General features: G+C 47.2%; 1 protein-coding gene across 1 annotated transcript in view; it reads left to right on the top strand.

The window, feature by feature from the left end:
* The first annotated feature begins 5,516 nt into the window (after nt 1-5,516).
* The window catches only part of RUBCNL (rubicon like autophagy enhancer), a 41,039-nt gene continuing 33,507 nt past the window's right edge, over nt 5,517-13,048 (top strand). The window contains exon 1 of the mRNA XM_062195335.1: nt 5,517-5,579. The gene's annotated coding sequence lies outside the window, so the exon portion shown is untranslated. The remainder of the gene's footprint in view (nt 5,580-13,048) is intronic.

Genomic DNA, 13,048 nt, shown 5'->3' with positions numbered 1-13,048 from the left:
AGGCTAAGCCTCTGCCTGCAGTGCTGGCATCCCATGTGGACACCGGTTCAAGTCCTGGCTGCTCTTCTTGTGATCTAGCTCTCTGCTATGACCTGGGAAAGCAGTGGAAGATGGCACCCGCATGGGAGACCTGCGTGGGAGACCCGGAAGAAGCTCCTGGCTCCTGGCTTCAGGTTTGGTTCAGCTCTGGCTGTTGTGGCCATTTGGGGAGTGAACCAGAGGATGGAAGATCTCTCTCTCTCACTGTCTTTCACTTTCTCTGTCTGTAATTCTGCCTCTCAAATAAATAAATAAAATCTAAAGAAAATATTTTTAGTTCCAATGGCAGAATGCCATTGCATTCATGCAGAACCTCGGATTTTTATGTATGCCATATTTATAATCCTAACCATAGAGCACAAGACACAAGCAGCTTCTGTTCCACTAGTCCAGCTAAGAACAGAGTCAAAAAAGAAAGGTGGAAACCGTGTAGTGAAGAGAGAGGAGAATGGCCTACAGTCCAGGTTTACTTCTCGTTCTCTCTAAGACCAAGAGCACATGCCCTCTTCCTGTCATGTTCAGGGGCAGGTGGCCTGGGGATCAGGGCTGGCCAGAAGCTCTGCTGTGGCCGTGTCTGGTATTCTTGGTTTTGTCTGGAAGCAGAAGGTGCTTTCACATGGAATCCTTTTAACTTTCTCCATCTCTTACAGACAAGAGCTTCTCTCAGGACATGGCAACTTCGAGCACGGCCCCATTAACCCAAGCTACTCACCTGCAGAAGGCAATTGTGAAATGGCAGAAGTCCACTGCCACTCTGAGTGCCGGAGTGCAGCAACTCCGACTCGGGCTTCTGGTATCCCAAGGAAAAGCAAAATAGAGCAAGATTTACCAAAATTCATGAAAAGGATTTCTAGGCAAAGCATATTGTTTCTTTGGGCTCTCTAAAGAAATATTACATAATGATATATATTTTTAAAAATATATTACCGTAAAACACAATTTTAGCATTTTTTTAGTGCATAATTCAGTGGTGTTAAATGTACTTACAATATGATGCAACCATTACCATTGTCCAGCTCCAGAACTCTTAAATCATCCCAAACAGAAACTCTGTACTCATTAAATAATACTCCTGTTACCCAGCCCAGAGCTCCTGAAAACCTTTATTCTGCTTTCTTTTTATTTTTTTAAAAGATTTATTTATTTATCTGAAAGTCAGAGTTACACAGAAAGAGGGAGAGACAGAGAGAGAGAGAAGAGAGATCTTTCCATCTGCTGGTTCACTCTCCAGATGGCCACAATGACCAGGTCTGTGCCAGGTCAAAGCCAGGAGCCAGGAGCTTCTTCCAGGTCTCCCAAGTGGGTACAGGGGCCCAAGGGCTTGGGCCATCTTCCACTGCTTTTCTGGACACATTAGCAGGGAGCTGGATCAGAAGTGGGGCAGCCAGGACTCAAATCGGCGCCCATATGGGATGCCAGCACTACAGACAGCAGCTTAACATGCCGTAGCACCCTCTCTGTTCTATTTTTGATCTGTATGAATTTGCCTATTTCGGGTTCTACATGGAACTGGAATCAAACAAATCTGTCCTTTTGTGGATAATGGATGTTTTCAGTAAACAGGCAGGAGGAAAAGAAACACACAAAGCAAATGCAGTCTCTGTTGGTTCTTTCCCTCCCTGACACATGCCCTGGCTTCCCTTCCGTGGGGGTTCCTGCGTGGACTTCCTGGGTTCTGTCTGGTGATGATGCCACTGGCCTTCTGTGGGTAGCTTATTATGCAGGTCATTCCATTGCATTTCCTTCCTCTTTTGTATAGAACTGATTTCTCCTTTGCTGACTCTGTCAGCTGAGTTCAAAACCAGGGTCAAGGTTCTGCTCATGGCACAATTCGCTTCTTGTGAAGCCTGGCTGAGTTTTGGCGGGTAGCTGCCAGGCGTTTAGGCTTCCAGGATGCTGTTCTGGCTACAATGGGGCTTTGTGTGCGATCACCGAGTATTGGGCACAAACCTGGCTCGGCTTTAGTGGTGAGCTGTCCCTGACTTGCTTATGGCTTTCAAGCCTTAGGACTGGGAGGGCACTGTGACCTTGAACTTGACCAATGGAAAAACAAAAACAAAAACAAAAACAAAAACACAGCCTCTGCTTTCCTGGTTGGAGCTGTTTGTAACTCTCAGGGCCTTTCTCAGAATTAGTCAGGCTCTCTTGCAAAGCCCACCCATCAACATTGAGTGCTTGGGAAATTCTCTTCCAGTCCCAGAAGAAATAGAACAGATTTTCCCAACTTGAAAACATCTGTGCTTGATCTTTCCTTCTTAGTCACAGAGATTCTCTTTCAGAATGTGGACCCCTTTATCTGTGACTAGATGTTGAATGTGAGTATTCAACTTTGGCAGGAGGCCCAGGCCAGCCTTATGCTAATTTTGTAAAGGTGATTTCATAATGGGTTCAGAGGGAACTGACCAAACACCACCACCTTGGTCCAAAACGTCTTACTTTCCCTAGGAGTGTGCTTTTCTTGCCTTGGGTTGTGGCCAGTCTGCCGGCCGGTCCTATTGTTTTGCTTTTCGTCTAGGAGACTCATTTATTTTGTGTGACATGTGCTCTCGTTTTAAGTTCCTTCCCCTGACCTTTCCCCAGGCTCCACTTTCCTTTCAAATACTTAGGAAACAAGGCTCTTGGTTCCTTCTTTCGTTATTATTCTGTCTTGTGCAGGTGGCACGGTGGGCGTTTCACAGTGTTTGTTGGGACACCTGCCTGGAAAGCCTGGCTGTGCTACTTACTAGCTGTGTGACCTTGGGCAAGCAATTTAACCTCTCTAAGCCCAGATTCTTCCTTTGTGAAAAGGGAACAATGAATTGTTATTTACAGGAATGTTGATTGCACCGCTTAAAATAATTAGGAATAGTGCCCAGGGCATAGCATGGTTAACACGCATCCATAACCTTTTCTTAATGTAAGTCCTTCCTATCTGGCCTCCAGCTGACCTGAATTCCTGGGGTAGATACCCAGGTATGCAAAGTTCCTTTAGGTCTAAGCCACGCTGCCCATGCAAGTAGGGTGGCTAGCAGAGAGTAGTCACCTCACCTGTCATATAGAGTCCTAATTTCTATGTCTTAAGAAGGCAGCTACCAATTCGCCATGCCACCCCGTAACCCTCCATGCTAAGATGTGCTGGGAATGGCGTGTTCCAAAGGTGTAGAAGGAAGAGAAGCCCAAAGTAGCAGTGATTTGGTTCCACAACTTGGGAACGCCAAGGAACCAAGGGTAGCATGATGGGATTTGGTTTTACCAAGCAGGAAGTGTTATGGGAAAATGGCCGTGGTTGACATATTATTACTTCGGTTCTTTGTCTCACATGGAAGCAGAATTTCCAAGTAGACAAGCAGAAATTTGAAAACAAGATTTAGGAGCCTGCACTATGGCGTAGCAGGTAAAGTCGCCGCCTGCAGTGCCAGCATTCCATGTGGGGGCCAGTTCGAGTCCCAGCTGTTCCACTTCTGATCCAGCTCTCTGCTATGGCCTGGGAAAACAAAAGACAGCTCAGTCCTTGGGCCCCTGTACCTGAGTGGGAGACCCGGAGGAAGCTCCTGGCTCCTGGCTTCGGATCAACGCAGCTCCCACCGTTGCACCCAATTGGGGAGTGAACCAGCAGATGGAAGGACCGCCCCCCCCCCCCGCCTGTCTGTAACTTTGCCTTTCAAATAAATAAATAAGTCATTAAAAAGTAAATAATAGCAAGATTTATTAAAGTCCAGACTTCCAGCCAGAGTGGCATGGAGGGGGGACTTCCAAGAGAGGAAGAAACCTAACGGGGCTGGTGGTAGTAGGGTTTTTAAGTACAATTTTGGGAAAGAAACTGTCAATCAATAAGGTGGGGACAAATCTAGCAAAAGACTGGATTTACAAGCCTTTATCCTGTCTGGTTTGCTCATGATAGAACATGGGGTAGGTAACTTGTCTTCACAATACACTGTGAGCTCCGGAGAGTGAAATCACCACTCCCTGGCTATTCGCATGGTTGATTTGGAGATTCCTAAGGAGAGAGGGGGACACTTTTGATGTTGCTAAAGATAAATTTGTTGGGGGGGAGACATTTTCCACCCTCAATTTCCAGACTGCCTACCTGTGTGTTGTTCCGGGTGCAGGTAGCTCAGGGATCCTTTCCTGACAAGTTAGGGTCCCCTAGGGCCAGGGGGACCTTGTGGACTCAGCCCCACTAAGAGCGCTAAGGTTTCTGTGAGAACAGAAGAATGTCTCTGGGACATTCTTGATTGGGATCCCTTGAATCTGCAAATTGCTTCGGGTAGTATGGACATTTTAGATGATATTAATTCTACCAATCCACAAACATGAAAGATCCTTTCATTTGTTTTGTGTCTGCTTCTATTTCTTTCTTTAATGTGTTGTAATTTTCATTGTAGAGATCTTTCGCCTCCCTGGTTAAATTTATTCCAAGGTATTTGTGTTTTTTGTAGCTGTTGTGAATGGGAATGATCTTACTGTTAGGAAGAGTTGCAGATTGGTGCCTCCTCACACGGGGCACCCTAAATGTTAGGAAAAGAGGCGCAGAATAGAGAGGAGGCAGTGTACGAATTTACAGCCAGACCAGCTTTATTCAGAGAAAATAAATTCATAGAGGTGGGTGACCAACTGCCGGCATACACATGGATGGAACGCGTGGCAGAAGGCTCCGACCCCCAGGGGCTGGGCCTTTTTGTATTTTAGGAGAGCTAGGAATGGGGGTGGGGGTAGGGGACAGCAGGCAGAGGGGAATTCCTGGAACTGGTCTTTCAGGTGGCTGTGGGGGGTGGGATATGAAGGCAATGGGATGTGAGACCCAATTGAGATTCAAGGGCAGGGAATACAGTCCAATGTTTATCCATCTTGTGGGCATTGAGTGCGAATGGCTGAGGCTTATGTCTTTCTTCCATCATTTACTGGTTCTTTCTCAACCCTGTGGGCTGGTAGCTTCTCCCAGCGCCGCCAGCACGGCTAGGGACTGGTCTGACACCTCGAGGCAGGAAAGCGAGACCCTCAGGCTCAAAGTCGCAGCTCTTGCTCCGGTTAAGTTACAGGTCCTGGCGGGGCTCACTGATTTCAAGGCAGACCCACGCAAAAGCCTCCTTCTCCATTTCGGGCAATTGTACTGAAAGCTAGCTAAGCGCGGCTTGGGGGCGTTCGGGGCTGGTAACACATTTCCGTCAGCTGTGCGTTTATGTATCCGTTTCAACCTTGAAAACGCTGTTCCCGTCTGGCTGCCGGGGGAGGATCGAGGAAGGGCGCCCAGGCTGTCCTCTGCCTGCGTGCAGCGGAGCCGAAGCGCGGGTGAACCCAGGTCTTGCCATCTCCGCGGCGTCCCCCTGCAGGCAGCACGCCCCCGGGCGGCGCGGCGCTCCGGGGGGGGGGGGGGGAAAGCGTCTCCGGTTGCAGCGTTAGCTCTCTCGTGGGAGGTCAGGGTGTCAGGGGGCGTGGCGGCGTCCCGGCGTCGCCGCCTCCTCTCCCTGCGGCTCTGCAGAGCGCGGTGGCCGCGGGACGCGGCTCGGAGCCTGGCCAGCTGGTACCCACGCGCCCCGCGTTCCCCTGGCGCTGCTTTCCAGGTGAGGCTGGGGGCCCGGCGTGGGGGTTGGAGGAAGGGGAGGACAGGCTGCAGAAGAGATGGGGGAGGTGAGAGGGGCTCCGGGGAGGCTCGTGCTGAGCAGAGACCCTGGGACTCTCAGGGAAGGTCGGTGCCTAGGGCCCCTTGGACACTGCAGGTCGGGGCTCCTTGCCAGGTGGCGGGTTTTTATAAACTTCGCAAGGTGAGGGCGACCCTGAGCTCGGTCTGCACTGACCCCAGCGTACTTTTTGTTGAAAGGACTCTGAATACAGAGCCTGCGCCCTGCGTCTTCCCACGCGCTGTCTTCCGGGCTCAGTGGCTTTTCTCGATTCCTCAGACGCGCGCGCGAATTGAATGCAAAGGCCAACGAAGAGAGCCCTGGAACCCAAGGAAGCCCGGGGATATTTCTGGCCGCGGGGAGAGGGGCGGGGGCAGTGACACACTTGGCGACTTCACCCAGCTGGGTTGGAGTCTGAACGCGCGGCGTGTGGGGTGGTCGGAGCGTCCCGGGAGAAGTCCACCTGCTGCGGCTGCTCCCCTGGGGACCCAGCCACTTCCCACCGCCTGGCCGCGACCGCGCCGGCTCTCGGCCTGGATGCTGGCAGCTTGCCGAAGGCGGAGAAGCCTCGGAGGAGGGCTCATTTCTGCTTAAATGAGAATGGAGGCTCAAAGGAAGGGTGTATTTGAGAACAGCCTGAACTGCACCGTGTTATTACAGTGGACATGTATTTAAGAGCTGTCCGAGCTGTGTGATTACGATGGAAATAGATGCTGGAGCTGCCCGTGGTTGTGTTATTACGATGGAATCTGGAAGGATCTTTGAACTGAAGATGTAGTGGGACAGCGCCACAGACTGAACACGGGCAGGTGTGGATTTCTTAACGCTCAATCCTCAGGCCAAATAGTGATGAGGTCTTGGCAAGCCGAGAAACCTCGCTGATCACTTCCTCTGTGGGATGGGGGTCAATCCTCCTCCCTGCGTCACTGGGGCGATGGGAAGATGAATGAACCGGATGGAGGGAGGTGCTTCTGCAAATGAAGGTATCACCAACAAAGCCTTCGTGGTTGTATGGGCGATTTCACAATTACCCGGCCAGAGTGCCAGGATGCGAATATTTGTCCATCTCCTGGTGCGGGTCCTCCTCCCTGCACCTCCCCAGCCACAGGAAGCCAGGCGTCAGTTGTGGCATCAGAGAGACACCACCGTCTTCATCAGCTTCTCCAGGGTCAGCACAAAGTGGAGGAAGCCCTAGGAACCGCTGGTGGAGACGCAGAGTGGTGGCCTCTCTGGGGCCGTCTTTATGCAACCATATAGCTCTGAGAATAAGGTTGGCCTTCTGAGCTTTTTTCTGATACAGGGGTAATGCTGTTGGAATCAGAGATAAGCGTGCAAGAGTGAGCATTTTCTTTAGAGGAATTATGGAAAGAGCTACAGGAAGGGTATGTTGCTCACCAAGGCATTTTTTCCCCATCCTTTGAAGGCACTGATAATAGCCCTGGCAGATTTGAATACTTTCCCTTGTTGCTAAATCTGAATGCATGTTTCTAATCTGGGAAAGAGAGTTTGCATAGTTGCTTATGTTAAAATTGAAGGCACTCTTTGTAGGTAAGCTAGCTATCTGGGAAGATTTCCAATGGGTTTCTCTGTTTTAATTACAAGGAGTTTGAGAAATAAAACTAGGCCTGCTAACTCACCATGTCTTATGTTGAACTGTATTTTTATGTACTAGTAATGATGGTGATGATGAAGCTAACTTTTGTACAACATTGTATACCAGGCTGAGATACAATTCATTTAGTTCTCATAACAGTCCCCACACAGAGAGGCTACGAGCCTTGCTCAAGGTCACACAGCTGGTGAATAATTTCTGTCAGATAGGCATGAACATTATATTTGATGAGGAAGTGTGTGTGTGTGTGTGTGTGTTCTGCGATGCATTTTACCCCCCCCCCCCCCCCACTCACACACACATACACACAAGTGCCATGGAGGTGAGCCCAGGGCTCACAGCAAGGCTCCACGCTGTAGAACCCTGAGCACGCCTCTCAGTCATTGTGGGCTCATCAGTCTACTTCCATTATCTCGGCCTCAGTTATTACGGTTTTTGAATTTGTGTATATTAAAAAAGAGAGAGAGGGAGAAAGAACACTCTCTGGTTCACTCCCCAAATGCCTGCAACACTTGGGGCTGGGCCAGGCTGAAGCTGGGAGCCAGGGACTCGATCCTGGTAGGAACTCAGTGACTTGAGCCATCACTTTCTGCCTTCCAGGGCCTGCATTGGTTGGAAGCTGGAGCTAGGTATTGAATCCAGAAACTTCCATACCTCTCCATTGTTGCCCCAACCACTAAGCCAAATGCCCACCTTGGTCTCAGTTTTCCAATCCATAAAATACATGTAGTCATAATGAACCCAGATTGAGTGCATATTTTATTTTTATTGGAACATGAAATATGAATTGAAAAAATAAAATAGTTGCTAGAATGCAAAATGAAGTTTTAGATTTAAGTGTTTTTGTCATCTGAAATAGTGTTGGAAAAAAAAAAAGCTTCAGAGAGCCAGCATTAGCTTAGCAATTAAGAAGCCTGCGTCCCTCATTGGTGTACCTGGGTTTAACTCCTGGCTTTGACTCCTAACTCCACTTCCCACTAGTGCAGACCCTGGGAGGCAGTAGTGATGGCTCAAGTAATTGGATTCTGCCACCCCCTTGGGAGACCTGGGTTAGGTTCCTGGCTCCTGGCTTGGGTCCCATTAGTCTGGTCCCTGCAGGCGTTTGGGGAGTGAGCCAGTGAATGGCAGCGCTCTTTATGTTTGCCTCTCAAATGATGTTTCAAATGCTTTTAGTTCTGTTATTGGATCCTTACTACAAGAGATAAATGCAACTTAGAACTCAGTTTTTTGGGAGCAGGTAACTTTGAAAAGCACCCATGCTCAGCAGGTGCCTCCCTCTAACAGATTTTAGGTGATTGGAAGGTGGAACTATGTGGGTTCCATTCTTCTATGTTCTTTTATTCCAACAAACTACGGTAGATAGGAAAACAACTGAGTTTCCAAAAACATCTGTAGAGTATGTCTCTATTCTTTCTTGATTTGGAAATTATTCTTTTTTTTAAAAGATTTATTTATTTATTTTAAATTTATTTATTTATTTTAAAGGCAGAATTACAGAGAGAGAGAGAGAGAGAGAGAGAGAGAGAGGTCTTCCATCTGTTAGTTCACTCCCCAGATGGCCACAATGGCCAAAGCTGTGCCAATCCGAAGCCAGGAGCCTGGAGTTTCTTCTGGGTCTCCCCAGGATTTGAACCGGTGCCCATATGGGATGCTGGCACTGAGGGCGGAGGCTTTACCTGCTGCTATGTGACAGCACTGGCCCTGGAAATTATTCAAAGGCAACTTTTTTTTTTTTTTTTGACAGGCAGAGTGGATAGTGAGAGAGAGAGAGACAGAGAGAAAGGTCTTCCTTTTTGCCGCTGGTTCACCCTCCAATGGCCGCTGCGGCCGGTGCATCTAGCTGATCCGAAGCCAGGGGCCAGGTGCTTCTCCTGGTCTCCCATGTGGGTGCAGGGCCCAAGCACTTGGGCCATCCTCCACTGCCTTCCCGGGCCATAGCAGAGAGCTGGCCTGGAAGAGGGGCAACCGGGATAGAATCCGGCGCCCCAACCAGGACTAGAACCCAGTGTGCCGGTGCTGCAAGGCGGAGGATTAGCCTGTTAAGCCACGGCGCCGGCGCAAAGGCAACTTTTGAGATGGGCATTTTAAACCTGGGAAGTGAGGATACTTTAAATTTTTGTACATTCATATTTTAAGAATATGGCTCAGTTGCCAAGTTTTTAAAATTTCCCCACAAAATCCAGTTTTGGGGGGGGGGCAACTCACTCTTTGATTAGATTCTTGGTTTTATGGAGATAAGGGCTCAGGGAAGCAAACATGGCCATGTCACTGGCATTGCCAAGGTCGTGGCAGTCTGCTCCATGCATGGTGAGTGTGGGTGTTTTGGAGAAGTGTTTGGTTCCACCAGTTTGCATGTCTTCCCTTCACCTTTGTGCTTGAGGAGTGGGGGCTAGATTCCTTTATCCTGGGCCTGCTGTGTGTTGGTGGTTTGAAAACAACCCTGGAAGCAGACTGGCTGTTTGCTTTAGTATGGAAGAAATAGTTCATGGTTAACTCCAAGTGCCTTCTGTTATACTTCTGAACACAGAGATGACTGTTTTCTTGTTGTTTTTCTAAACAATGCCACTTTTGCTTGTGGGTTTTGCTCACACATTGACTGTTTCTCAATCAGGATATTTTCACAATTTGCACTCAGCCCCCATCTTCCAGCTCCCCCTTGGCATATTGCTGTTTAGAAACTGCGGGAGTTGGTTGGTGTTGAGGGCTGAGCTAGGTTGGTAATAATCTGAAACACCTTGAGGGATTCTGACTTAGGGGATAAGCAAATACTCAGTGTGTGTGTGTGTGTGTGTGTACAATTTGGCAGTGACAGCCTGGCACACTGTGTTGCATCCCTGCCCTCCACTGCTGCTATTTTAAAGCAAGTTCAGGAAGTTCTATCAATTATTTCTAACTGCTTCTGTGTGTATTTCTGAGAGCTGGGCGCTTAACAAAACCTAGCCGCAGTGCTGACTTCTCTGACCTTGCTTCCCGTGGGGAAGTTGGGCAGCCGACCTGCCCTGGTTTACAGATAAGGGTGCACACCTGAGGCTGCATTAGTTGTCCAGTTGCTGGTAGCCAGTTTAGACTGATTCTGTTTCTGTTACCTTTTCCAGCCATTGATTTTTTTTCTTTTTTCCAGATAGTTCTGTTGTGGCAATTTCACATTCACTTCCTCTCTCTTCCCCATAACGATTTTAGACATTTATTCAGAATTCCCTTGAACTACTCTCTCTACTTCTCCTTTTCACTTTCTCCTAACCTTTCAGGATCTTAGCTCACAGCCCAACTTGTAGCTTGTTCTCTTTTGATCGCTGTCACCCATGAAATACTAGCTCACTCTAGTTCTCCGAGATTTTTTTGAGAGGAGATAGGTGTGTCTCCCTGTTTCCTATATTTTAAAGTAGTGTTAATGAGATTGAGATAGAATTCACATGCCATACAATTCATGCATATAAACTGTACACACATTTAAAATTCAATACTTTTAAAAATATTAATTTATTTGAAAGTCTTAGTGACAAGAGAGAGAGGGAGAAAGAGAGATGCTCCATCCAGCAGTTCACTTCCCAAATGGCTGCGACAGCCAAGACTAAGCCAGCAGCCAGGAATGCCATTGGAGTCTCCCATGTAGGTGGCAGGGATCCAAGCACTTGGGCCATCTGCTGCTGCCTTCCCAGGTGCATTAGAGGAAGCTGGGATTGGAAGCAGAGTGATCTGGACTTGAACTAGCACTCCTCTATGGTTTGTGGGAGTCACAAGCAGCAGCTTAGCCCACTGTGCCGCAACACCCATTGCTAATTAGGTAATTTTTAATCTATTCACAGGTGTATGCCACCATGACCACAGATGTTTTTAGAATGTTTCTTCCACCTCAAAAACAACCTGGTGCCCTTTAGCTGTTCTCATTCCTCTATTCCCGCTCTAAATACCCACTAATCTTTCTGTCTCTGAGAATTAGAATTAGTTTTCCAGGATATTGCTTATAAATACTTATAAATATAGAATGTCTTGTGTCTGGCTTCTTTTGTTTCATGCATTGTTTTTAGTGCTAACGTGTGTGGAGCATGAATGAGCCCTTCATTTCTATTTATGGCTAAATAGCGTCCCCTGTATGAAGACAACATTTAAATTATTTCCATGTTTTGTCTCTTATAAATAGTGCTGTTATAAACATTTGCATACAAAGTTTTTCTTTAAATTAATTTACTTATTTTTAATACGAAAGACAGAGATAGAGGTCTTCTATCCATTGGTTAACTCCCCAGATTCCCGCGACAGCCAGGGCTGGGTCAGCTTGAAGCCAGAAGCCAGGTGCTCAATACAGGTCATCCCCATGGGTGGCAGAGACCCAAGTACTTGAGTCATCACCTACTGCCTCCAGGTGTGCGTTAGCAGGAAGCTGGAATCGGAAGCAGAGCCAGGACTTGAACCTGGGAACTGTGATATGGGATGAGGATATCCCAAGTGGCATCTTATCTGCTGGATCATATGCCAGCATTTTAAAAAAATATTTATTGTGGTGTTGGCGCTGTGGCAGGTAAAGCCGCCGCCTGCAGTGCCAGCATCCCATATGGGTGCTGGTTTGTGTCCCAGCTGCTCCACTTCCAATCCAGCTCTCTGCTATGGCCTGGGAAAGCAGTAGAAGATGGCCCAAGTCCTTGGGCCCCTGCACCTGTGTGGGAGACCCGGAGGAGGCTCCTGGCTCCTGGCTTCGGATTGGTGCAGCTCTGGCCTTTGCAGCCATCTGAGGAGTGAACCAGCAGATGGAAGACCTCTCGCTCTCTCTCTTTCTGCCTCTCCTTCTCTCTCCCTGTGTAACTCTGACTTTCAAATAAATAAATCTTTGAAAAAATTTATTTTTGTGTATAAGCTTTATGTAAACATATAGCATAGAGTCTCATTTGGCATAGTATATATGCCCAGGAATGGAATTACTAAGACAAGTAGTCATTCTGTGTTTAACCATTTGAGAAATTTCCAGATCATTTTGTTTCATTTTGCACATACATGGAAATCTAACCATCTTTCAAGTGCAGGTACTACCCTTACTTTGGGTAAATCTGTGTGTTAATAGTTGTTTCTCAAAGTCTTACTTGGTTTTCTTGTGATTTTCATGTATAATTTTATTTTTGTTTGTTCATTATTGTTTTTATGTATAAGATTCTTAAATAGAACAATAATTGAGCAGTGATCCCCAAAGTATAGGGTACAAGAAGATTCATTGGAAAGCAAGAAAAAAAAGGTTTTTTTCATGTATGCTTTATAATTGTGTATAGTGGCCCCTAGTTGTATGTGTGTAAGGCTTATAAATAAATATTCTTGGTGGTGTATGTGAAAAAATATTTCTTACACAAAGGAAGGGGGAAGGAAGGTGGACTCATAGAATCTTGGGGATAACTGTTTTAGAGACATGAAATAAAATATAGCTATGTAGTTCTTAATTCAAGTTTTTTGAGATGTCTGGTGGGAAAATTCTTATAGTTCCTTTGCTAATAAAGTTGAAAATATCCTGCTAGTGTTAGCCCTCATAGAACATGTGAATATCAGTGGAAAAGAGTTTGGATCAGTTGTCAGGCCTGATTTTGTCCTACTTCTGCTGATGAGTAATGGTGAAACTTTGGGCAAGTCCCTTAGTGGTTACTTCTCAAATTGACATGGTAGCACCTGAAATACTACAGCTCACCACTGTGCAGAGTGAGAGTGGTAAACATGAGCTGTGCAGCCATCAGAGGAAGCTAATCATCTGTGCATCTTGGGCAATCCCGTAGGTCTAGTAGGTGAGGTATCTAGTGGTCCCTCATCTTTCCCTTTGTTTGGT

The sequence above is a fragment of the Lepus europaeus genome, chromosome 6 (assembly GCF_033115175.1).
Source record: "Lepus europaeus isolate LE1 chromosome 6, mLepTim1.pri, whole genome shotgun sequence".
In the NCBI taxonomy this organism is placed as follows: Eukaryota; Metazoa; Chordata; class Mammalia; order Lagomorpha; family Leporidae; genus Lepus; species Lepus europaeus.
This window is presented reverse-complemented; position numbering and strand designations above follow the sequence as displayed.